The sequence below is a fragment of the Petaurus breviceps genome, unplaced genomic scaffold (genome assembly GCF_028583685.1).
Source record: "Petaurus breviceps papuanus isolate PSGF00001 unplaced genomic scaffold, PetGlider_PUasm1.0 688, whole genome shotgun sequence".
Taxonomy (NCBI): Eukaryota; Metazoa; Chordata; class Mammalia; order Diprotodontia; family Petauridae; genus Petaurus; species Petaurus breviceps.
In genome coordinates this window covers 23,122,842-23,134,805 of record NW_027186457.1, presented here as the reverse complement: position 1 = coordinate 23,134,805, position 11,964 = coordinate 23,122,842, and the positions used below count along the sequence as shown (strand labels likewise).

The window sequence follows — 11,964 nt, the reverse complement described above, 5'->3', positions numbered from 1 at the left end:
CAGGTAAAATTGGATCGGCTAGGGCAATGGATCCATGAATTACTGGTACACTTTGAACCTGGATCCAATGGGGGATTCAGTGTACCCAAACAAAAAAGGAAAAGAAAAGAGCAGATCACATTCTTTGTGGGACAAAGCTCATGGCAAAAAAGTCAGTGCATTGCTAGTTCCTCAGAATTAACTGCTAATGAGACTGTGAAAGAAGACATAAGGACAAAAGAGAAAATACTTAGTCGTTAATCTCGCAGTCAAAAAGGTGAGAGAAGAAAGAGTGTGTTGCTACTTATGATAAACAAAAAATAAAAAAACAAATAAAGTGACTGCACTTTTTGGAGAAACATAGAAACTGAGAATGAGGAAAAAGCTTAGACTTTCTAGCTCAACGTCCACCTAAACACCCCTGAGAAGTGAGATCGCCCAACATCTACATCTCCTAGAACATAATTGAGGGAAAACCCACTCACTAGCTCTGGGTGCTCCCAGTAGCCATTCTGCTTCCAAGGGCTGGGAAGTCTGGCTTGTTTTTTTTCCTTTAGCCCCTAATATCAAGCCTAAACTTGCCCCTATGGAACTTCCACCAGCTGGTCCTCTTCCGCCTTTGGGGCTAACCAGAACATGTCTTGTTTTACTTCCATAGAGGAGTATTCAAAATATTTGAAAATATCATCATGCCCTCCCCAACTCTTCTCTCATCTAGGTTAAAAATACTCAGTTGTTGCTTCCAATAATAGTCATACATCAGTGTCCAGTCCTCTCCTCAATTTGGATGTCCACTTTCAGACAGCTTGTCTCTGCCCTTCTGTAAATGTGGCACTCAGGACGAAACACAGTATTTCAGATTAGGTCTGACCAGTGCAAAGTATATTAGAACTCACTTCCTCTTCTGTCCCAAATTCTATGAATCTCCCTTCAGGCAGCTGTTTCTGGTTTGTGAATAGTTCCCTTGTTATACTGTTGACTCATGCTGAGCCTTTGGTCAATGAAAACCCCCAGAAATTTTTTCACGGGAACTGTTGCCTTGCCTTCCCTTCCCTCTAAATCAGAAGATCTCTCCATTATCCTGGATGGTTACTTATTTCTCCTTTGTTTCAGTTCTCTGATCATTGTTCTTGTATGCCACCGAGGGCAGGGCACAAAAAGCAAAAAAATTGAAGTAGAAGTTGGTTAGACCAAGAATAAGAGGTTAAGTATAGTGGGGTTGCAGGACTGACATGATTTCCCTAATCCTTCACAGCCTAGTTTCACATCAAGCTTCTTAAGGCTAATTGAAAGTAGAGCCTTTAGTCTTGCGTATGTAGAAAAATAGAACAAAATACTATTCAGCATCAAAATCCAACTTAGGAATGTGTATGTTTCATCTGTATTCTATTTGTGAATTTCTCTTTATTTTAGAAGGAAGATGATTAAGTTAAAATTTAAAAAGTCACTTTATTAGTATTAAGTGTTAAATCAGGGTTACATAAGATCACAAACTTTAAGACACCTTAAAGATTATTGAGACTGACCTTGCAGTTTTATAAATGAAGAAAATAACATTTCCATTTCTTAGATGGATTCCTCCAGGGCAAAAAGGTATAGATGGTACAGCCAGCATTTGAATCCAGATTCTCTGCCTCTGAATCTGGTGTACTTTCTATCATACCATATTGTGTATCTTAATAATTTATTAAGTAATTATTAAATGCCAACAAAAATGTATTACTATTTTATTGAAATTTAATAATTAAGGTTGTACTATGTACAACAAAGGCACTACCCTAAAGTTGCAAAACAATCCCTGTGGTGAAAGCATCTTTTATTGGTCCCTGAATACTCAAGAGAGGTTTCATTAAACTGCGTCAACACGGTAAATATAGCATAAGGGTACCACTGGGACTTAATTCTTCAAATCTTTTCAGCAGATTTTTCCTTCTTTATTAAAATTCACTTTTCCTTTTGTCCTTACTGACAGGGCTCCTTTTTCAAGGATCTTATACTTCAGCGTGAATGGGGCAAGTCATTTAACTTCTCAGGTCCTTGGTTTCTTCATCTTTAAAATGACATGGGGGAGGGGTTGACTAACTCTCTGGTCCTTTGCTGTTATCAAGCTATGACCTTACCATACTGTGATATTTACAGAACAGGACAATATTTCACTGGGATAACATCAAGTCAAATGCACTAAATGAATAGCATACCACAAAAATGGTGAAGATTTTCCTCAAACCTAAAAGATATAGAAGATAAGTTGTGTTCTCTCTCTCTTTCTCATTCCCTCTGTCTCTTCTTTCTCTCCCTCCCTTCTTTCTCTTTCTTTTCTTTCCTTCTCTCTTCTTTCCTTTCTTTGTTTCTTTCTCTTCCTTCCTTCCTTCCTTCCTTCCTTCCTTCCTTCCTTCCTTCCTTCCTTTCTTCCTTCTTAAATACACCACACAATAACAATTTTCTCAACTTTCTTTGGGAACTATGAATATCTTTCTGCTCAGGAACAGTATCAAGTACCCTTACTTATTCCTGAGAAGCCGACATGGAATGGCAGGGAAGAGGAGAACTGGTGGCTCTCCTTTTCCTACAGCCCCTAAGTCAGAAGCAAAGGGCAGTGGTCAAAGACTCACTGCTGCCATCAGGATAATGGTTTCCCTAAAGGATTGGCTCCATGGGAAGCGGCAGAACAAAATTCTACTTCATGGCTGCTCTCAGTCTTAACTATTTCTCATGTGATGACTCAGTGAGGCACCGAGGGAGTGAACGGGTTAGAGCCTTGGACCTGGATTCAGATGACCTGAATTCAAATCCTGTTTCAATACACCTACCAACTATGTCAACCTGGGCAAGTCACTTAACCCCTGTCTATCTCAGTTTCCTCATCTCTAAAAGGCAGATAATAATACTATCTTTCTTCTGGGGTTGTTATGAGGGAAAATGAGATATTTGGAAAGTGTTTACAAACTTTAAAGTCCTAATTAAAAGGATGATGGTGGCAGTGGTGGTGATGGTGATGGTGGCGGTGGTGGTGATGGTGATGGTGCTGATGATGATGATGCTGGTGGTGGTGGTGGAGCTGGTGGTGGTGATGATGATGATGATGGTGATGGTGGTGGAGGTGGTGGTGCTGGTGCTGGTGGTGATGGTCACGGTGATGGTGATGGTAGTGGTGATGGTGATGGTGGTGGTAATGATGATGGGGATCATGGTGGTGGTGGTAGAAAGCTGTTAGACTCCAAGGTCCCTGGCTACACAACCAAAAGAGAACTCCTTTTCTTTCCCCACAAACCATTCCCTTTTTGTCATTGAAGGCATCACTATCCTCAGGAGCCATCTTCCACTCTTCCATCTCTCTTACACCCATGTCTATCATCTACCCCAAGACTGCCTGAGCTTGCCTCTACCACGCCTGTCTCATCTGCCTCTCCCACCTCTTCCTTCTCCTTGTACCACCCAGTTCTGGTCCTCAGGATTTCTCAACAGGACTATTCCAATAACCTCTTTATAGGGCCCCCTCTCAAGTCTCTCCTCACTCCACAAAGCTGCCAAAATGTTACACCTCGCACAATAAACCCCACTGCTTCTAGAAATAAATACAGTGCTGTTCACCATTTAGATTCTTTCACAACTTGGCTCCAGGCAATTTTTCTACACTTTCTAGAATTTCATAAAACTCCCACTCACACACTCTATCCTCCAGCCAAACTGACCTTCTTACTGGTCTTCACCCACATAACATTTTGCCTTCCTCCTTCATCTCTACCTCAAAGAATTCCTAGCTTGTTCCACAACTCAGCTCAAATGATATCTCCTAGAGGGAACCTATCTGGATTCCCCAGCACTACTAGCTACTGATGCCACCACCACCCCCATCCTAATTCCAGGAAATTACTTTTTATACATTTTATGTTTAATTATCTATGTCCCATCCCCTCTCCACCACTCTTCCTCCCAAGAGATGTAAGATCCTTGACTCCTAAGAGAATTTAGTTTTGCATTGGTATCCATAACACATAATGGATGCTTAATAAGTATCTGTTGAATTACTAAATGAATAAATGTCAGTCTGGCTACATATAAGTTAGCTAAAATTCAGTATTAAAAAGCAAAGAGAGTATGGCTCTTTCTTTGTACTTCATAGCATGTCACACGGGGTTTCTGGGGTCACCTAGGAAAACCAGACCTGAACATCTCTCTGCCCACCTTGTCTAAAAGCCTCAGGGACACAGAGATTAAAAAAAATGCTAAGGGCGGCTAGGTGGCACAGTGAGTAAAGTGCCGGCCCTGGAGTCTGGAGGACCCCAGTTCAGTTCCAGCCTCAGACACTTAACACCCACACAAAAAAACTAGCCGTGTAACCTTGGGCAAGTTACTTAACCCCAATTGTCCTCCAAAAAGGAAAAAAAAAAATGCTAAGACCTGCAGCACATGTTTTCTAGCAGAGTGTTTACAATCTGGGCAAGTGAGATTCCCATTATTTGTTTAGGAAATAGAGAGATGTTATTGGCAGGTTAGACCTTTTTCAGGGGCACTAATGGAGGCTTGGAGCTACGGAAATGGGATTCACACCAGATGTATTATGAAAGTCATTAACACTAATGAAAATAAAAGCCCTTCATGATTCTCCTTTTCAGAAAAGCTAAAACTGACCATTTTCAAAGCCTCTCTACCTCATTTCCTTAGCAGGCTTTCCCTTTCCATGCAAAATTAGAAAGTACAAATAATTCCACTTAAGAAACCAGTTGAAAATTAATTTAGAAAAGCTTTTGAAGATAACCACAAAAGAACAAATACTGAATAGCATAACAAAGAGAAGTGGTATTTCCTGAAAAAAATATATTTTTTAAAGAATTCTTTCATTAACACAGTGGGATTTGGAGTATGAGTTCTACTGGCTATGGAGAAATACACACCTTAAGCCTTGGTTTCCTCATCTAAAAAATGGGTCTAATATTTGTGCTGCCTACTTCATAAAACAGTTGTAGGAAAAGTGTTCTGTAAGCTCTTAAGTGCAATATACTTTTAAGTTATCATCTCGTCCTCACATTTTTATAACAATTACTATTATGCTATTTTTGAGTCCTCAGAGAGTCAATATCCAAATATTAATAATTATTAATTTAATTATTAATTAATATTTAATTATTAATAATTAAATTTCTTCTTAAATACAAAAAATTCATTATTAATAATTAAGTCAATAATTAATGAGAAATGTGCATTTTATCAATTAAAACCTGAAGGTAATACCAGACTGGAGAGGAAGGGATATATATTTGGCTTGAGCTATCTTTACATATATATATATATGTATGTATATATATATATATACTAGTAAATCATCCATCTGCATCATATAAATGTGTATGTGTGTGTGTGTGTATAAATTACCACAATATTCCACAATACACACAAATGAATGGAAAATATATAGTTACTCCTCGTATGAATGAAAAGGTATTGAAATTCCCATCTGAAATGATGATCTCCAAACTAAAATCCAGGGAGCATCTGAAATGTTTACCTTAAGAAGGAAATTGGTTTCCATCATTCACATTAACTAGTAAGAAAAAAAAAACCAATATCTATTGGATAGCCAATATATGCAAAATGTCATGTCTAGAATCACTTTAATAATATTTTCAACTTTAAAAACTACTCAGAATATCCAACTAACCATTCAAGATCTGCTTTTTCTCAAAAAAAGCATAACCTGGTACAATATAAGTAGTACAGCACCACATAGTGGTGATTTTGGTTTTTCAAGAAATCAAAAGAGCCAAGAAATAGCCTCTTTCCACCATTCATGAAGACTGGGTAGGCAGGTTTGAAGATCTTGGAGGCGGGGTAAAAATGAGAGTGTTAAGTATAGTGACGAGGCTTGGGCATCACAAGTCTCTCCTAGACTCAAATTTTCTTCTGGAAGTTGAGGGAAATGCATAGGTGATCTTTCAAGTCCCTTCCAGGTCTAACAAGCTATATTTTTTTGATTCTCTGGGTGTCCTTTCCTTTGTATTTTCCAATTATATTCCTCCCTGCCCTTTAGTATTGTTCAGTGACTCCTGGGAGAAAGGCATGTAAGAGATTTTTCAAAATGATACTTTAAAAAAAAGGATGAAAAGAGAAGGGGGGGGCAACTTATAGGCAAAATTCACTTCTATCATTCATTAAACTTACACTGCTAACACTATGGTTACAAAGAAAGGTAAAAAGCAAAACAAAACAGTTTTGACCCAAGGAAACCTGCATCCAATAGAGGGCACAACACACCAATAACTAGGGAGGTACTTAAGATATATACAGAGTTAATAAGGAGTAATTTCAGAGGGGAAGGTGCTACTTCCCCTGTGAGAGAGGTGTGTGAACTGAGTAGCATATTTATATACAGAGGGTATTAAATGTTCGTAGCTTACAACTATACCAACACTTTTGGAACTGTGTGTGTATGTGAGTGTAGTTTTATCTATGTATTATGTATGTGTGTCTATGTGTAAGGGAAAGGGGATAAACACATAAAATATATACACACATAATACAGATACATACACATATGTGATGTGTGTGATTTAGAACATATATAAAAAGTTATTTCCTACCCCAATGAGACAGACCACATTTCCAAAAACAGCTCCCATTTTTATAGCTAAGGTTTATGAAGCACTTTCTTCACAATATCCCTGGGAGATAAGTGGTAAAGGTATAATGGGGAATGGGTACCAAGCACAGCAGGTCCCCCGGCCTCTGGCCTGGCCATTTCAAGGGAAATGTGCTGCAATGTTGAAAAGACTTGACAGGCTCTAGCAATCTCTGGATGGTGCCCTCCCTACCCCAGCTGCATCCTTTAAGAAGGCAAGTCAGCACATGATTCAGAGACTCCTTTGACTCTCTGAGGGTGACCAGTTCTCCTTCCCTAGCCTGCCACTTCACAAATAACAACTGCTGTCCCTCCTGGCAGCCAGCACAAATGCCAAGTTAGAGACAGAATCTCAAAGACCTAGTTGTTTCATGCTTCTTCCCTGGGCATTGGTGACTGAGCTTCAATCCCAAAGGGAACATGCTTGTGAGGGAAGGGAGGCAATCTTGTGAGACTGAGAATTCAGGAGATCCTGGGCATGTCCATAGCTTAAGTTATCAACTTTCCAGGAGAACATCAAAGTTACTGCTTCCTATTGAAGTGTTTCTGTCAATGCCCATTTGTAGATGCTGTGAGTAATAAGAACTAATTAATTAGTTAATTAATAAGAGGGCAGGAAAAGGAGGTGTAAGTCTGATCCACATTGTATGTTAGGTACCTTTCAACTTTCCCCTTTTGGGGGAGGGGAACGAGGGAAAGCAGGCTAGAAGAGCCGAGCCTAGGCTGTGAGTAACTCTCCCCCAAAGCTCCAGAGATTGTAGGAACTGGGCCTAATCACTGCCCCTTGAATCATACCAACTTGCATCTGAGGAAGGACTTGACCCCACTAGGCCATTACTTGATACTTCCTCTTCCATATCAACCACAGGAATTAAATAATCCTGCGAGGGAAGGTTTATGTTTCCTCTTCTGAACTTAAAAGTCCTTGGATTTCTTTGTTTATTTTGTTTTGATTTAAAGTGAATGATTCTATCGATTGACTTCCTAATGCTGGCACCATCCTTGTATGACTTGGAGAATTTCTACTTGGTCATTGTGACCAAGGTCCATGAGTATGCAATACTTGCACATATACATGCATATGTATGTAAATATGTGCACACAACACATATATGCATATATGTAAATATGTGTGCACCTGTGTGTAAATGTGTGCGCATAATACATATGTGCATGTATGCGAATATGTGTGCACACATATGTGTGCACACGTATGTGTGTATAAACACATGCATGCGTGTGTATGAGCATTGTGTGTACACACACACACACACATATATAATTTCCTTTTTCAATTCAAGATCTCCCAGGTGTTTAAAGGATATAGGCTACTCACAGAAACGTTTCACCTACTTCGCTTTCCAAACCAGACTGGACTAATTCATCCCTTCTTAGGGGGGCTGGTGGTCCTCCTCTACCGGGGGCTTGCCATACTGGTGAAGGGCTTAGTTCAGTTACTGTATGGGCTTTTGCCCTACTCAGCTGACACACTAGCCTCAACTTCCCCAGCAGCACAGAGAATAGGCCTGTACCACCATGCTTGGCACATTGCATTATTTTGAGATTTTTTTCAAAATATTAATCAGTTTAGCTGATTTTTTTCCTTTACTTCAACTATGTTCCTTTTTTTTTAAAAAAATTATTTGACTCACCTTCCTGAATTCAAATTCAGCCTCAAATAGTAGCCGTGTGTCCCTGGGTAAGTCACCTAATCCTGTTTGCCTCAGTTTCCTCATGTATAAAATGAACTGGATAAGGAAATGGTAAACCACTCCAGTATCTCTGTCAAGAAAACGGGATCGTGAAGAATCAGACATGACTAAACAGCAGCAGAATGTGTATGAATGGAATTGCTCTCTTTTGGGGCAGTTAGGTGGCACAGTGAACAGAACATTGGACTTGGAATGAGGAAGATTCACTTTCCTAAATTCAAATCCAGCCTCAGACACTTACCAACTGTGTGACCCTGGCCAAGTCATTAACCCTGTTTGCCTCAGTTTCCTCATCTGTCAAATGAGCCAGAGAAGGATATAGCAAACTGCTCCAGTATCTCTGCCAAGAAAACCTGAAATGGGGTCACAAAGAAGTAGACATAGCTGAACAATACAACAACATCTTCACTGCACCATCAACAACAACCATGCCTGGGATGGAAAGAAAACAGGGGGAAATTCTGGTGGTGTAAAAACAAAAGATAATATCAATTATGTCTGAAAAGAATAAAAGAATGACCAAGAAACATTCACGCTTCTCTCAGGAATCAGAAAAGATTGTCGCTTGTTGTCCAGACGACCTAAGAGAACACTGAGTGGGTAGGTACCCCCCGGGGGGTTTCCATGGCAACCACAAGGCACCAGTCACACATCTGATACCTTCAGTGACAGCTTCCTGGACAAAGGTCTGCAGTGGTCTTAGGACTGATTGGAAGCCTGTCCTTATGATAAAAGCACTTAAAATATTTTCTCAAAGAAAATAGATCTCAGAGATCTTTACACGTATGTGCATGGGTACATGCCAGTGAATTCATGCATTTGAAAATCTTTTTTTTTTTTTCACCATAGCTGATGGATAAGTCTAGGAAATCTGGCTCCCCACCCCACCTCCCTTGATAACCAGTGATGAAATTCCACACACTAAATTGACTTTTATCCCTGACTGAGAACGAAAGTTTCCTGAACCATCGAGGTGGTGAGTGATCTCAGAACAAAGGCATTATCATTTCACCTCGGCACGCTGTCCTTTTAAAAAGTCCAAATACGAGATTATAAGCCATCTAATCTGAAACTTTCTCATCCCACAGGAGACTGCACCATGCTGAGTACCAGCAAATGCAATACACTTAGAATCACACCAGCAGCTGGCATGATTGTGGTTCAGAATGGAAAGATGAAATGAAACTCCCAACATTACAGAGCTTAGCAGGGGGTCACTGAATGAATACTAGTTCAAGACTGACGGTCTTCAAGGGCGGTCAGGAACGACAACTGAAGACCAGCTTGAAGAAAAGGCTTAAGATGGTCAGTGACAACCGATTTATAGCTAGAAGGGTCCTGGGAGATCATCTCACTTCACCCCCTCATTTTAGCAAGGACAACAGCAAAATCTGTTATGATGACAGATGGCATCGGAACAGCCCAAGAGAAAAGTGGGAGCAGTATGTCCTGTAGAATTCCCAGGGCGATCATTTTAAATACACCAGCAAACTTTTTTTTTTCACAACTTGACTTTAATCTTCTTGGTCCACAGAAATTCATGTAATTTTAAAATCAAACTGCATGACCCTAAGCAAGTCACTGAACCTGTTTTAGTTTCTTCATCTGTAAATTGGGGGTTTATAATAATAGCACCTTATCACTCAGGGATGTTGTAAGTATCAAAAGAGACAATAATATAAAGTGATTAGCATGGTCACGTCTTGCACACAGTAGGTGTAATATAAATGTTACTCATTATTATTCTGAATATCATCTAGCTGTGACAATCTTCTCATTCGAGCCCAGGGAGGACAACTGCAAAGCAAGTGCTCTCCTGAAGAGAGGTGAGGATTATAAAACCTGATTTTATATTTCCACTTCACAATAGTGGTGAGACCCTGGGCAAATGAGCTTAGCCTCAGCTATAAACACTTGTAAGGAAAGAAAAGGGCTGCATCATACGACATCTCTTATCATCACTGAATGACCTTTGGTAATTCATACTACTAAGTATGAATACATACTAACTGAGAATAGAACTCAGGTTTCCTATACCACAGTGCCCTAACGAGAATCTTTAAAAATTGGCTGATGTTCCATTAAAGAAATATAGAGGGATTCCAAGGGTCCCTATTGATGCTACCAAGATCACTATCATTTCCATGGCTTGATTGAAAAAATTGATTTAAATGGGGTTTTTTGAGGGGAGGAAGGGGGAAGGAAAGAGAATTGGAATTCAGTGACTTGCCCAAGGTCACACAGCTAATAAGTGTTAGGTGTCTGAGGCCAAATTTGAACTCTGTTCCTCCTGACTACAGGGCCTGTGTGCTATTCACTGCACCACCTAGCTACCCCGATTTAAATGGTCTATAAGCTATTTTAAACAGTGAAAATTGCAGATAAGACTGTTGTTGTAAACCAGAAATACTCAAGGATTCTTCGATGCTTTGTTTTGGGTTTTTTTGCTTTGTTTTTTTTGGAGGGGGGAAGGCAGGGCAAATGGGGTTAAGTGACTTGCCCAAGGTCACAGAGCTAGTAAGTGTGTCAAGTATCTAAGGGCACATTTGAACTCAGGCCCTCCTGACTCCAGGGCCTGTGCTCTATTCACTGTGCCACCTAGCTGCTCCCCTGTTCTCTTATTGGATTTTCTTGAATTCTTTTTAAAATTCTTCTAAGAACTCTTTTGGGGCTTGTGGCCATTTGATGTTACTTTTTGGGAAATGATGAAAAGTGAAATGGGCAGAACCAAAAGAATATTGTATTGTTTTGGGTTTTTGCTTTTGGTTTGTTTGTTTGTTTGGGTTTTTTTTTTTTTTTGCTTTTTGGAGGGGGGAAGGCAGGGCAATTGGGGTTAAGTGATTTGCCCAAGGTCACACGGCTAATAAGTGTTAAGTGTCTGAGACCACATTTGAACTCAGGTCCTCCTGACTCCAGGGCTGGTGTTCAATTTATTGAAGCAAAATTGTTTTAAGAATGACTCTGAGAAACTAATTGTGATTATTATATATATTATAATTTTGATTATAATTATACTCAAGGATTCTTAGTTTCATTAATATCAATAATTATTCAGCATCTGCAAGGTAAGAAAGTTAAAGCAGTCAGACTTTGGACACCTTTCTCTTCTAATTCTTGATGTGAGTTTTATTATAAGACTTACTGCAAGAAGCAGTCTGGGTCAAGAAAGAATCAGCTAATTCTGCTGTCTAATGAACAGTCATTTAGAAGCACTCACTGCCGAGCTTTCTCAGACCAGCTGATGAACACTCCTGTGAACAATTGGATGTGCTTGGAGGAAGCTAGTCTAATAGCTATGTTCAGTGACATTCCCTAATGATGCCTCCTGGTTGCCCGGATAAAGTGCTGCTCTGTTACAGCTTGTTAGAGACTGTTAGATCTAATCCCCTGAGAAAGGCAGCAGCCCACCCAAATTGGATTCCACTTTCGTTGGCTTCAGCCTCTTCAAGGAGAGGATGATCTGAGTCCTAATCTGCGTGCCTTCTGTCCTCCGTAATGATGGAGCCTAATCCTCCCTAGCACTAGGTACAAAATTCATGCTCAATTCTTTCAGTATGAAGAATGCACTTGCTTTAAGTGAGGCAAAATCTGCCTCCGTAACTGCACAACACCCAAAGAGCCGGTTCAAGAGAAGCAAGAGTCACTAAAAGGATCCCA

General features: G+C 39.9%; 1 protein-coding gene across 1 annotated transcript in view; it reads right to left on the bottom strand.

The window, feature by feature from the left end:
• MED12L (mediator complex subunit 12L) overlaps window positions 1-11,964 on the bottom strand; it is a 393,990-nt gene that overhangs the window by 150,117 nt on the left and 231,909 nt on the right. The window lies entirely within an intron of this gene.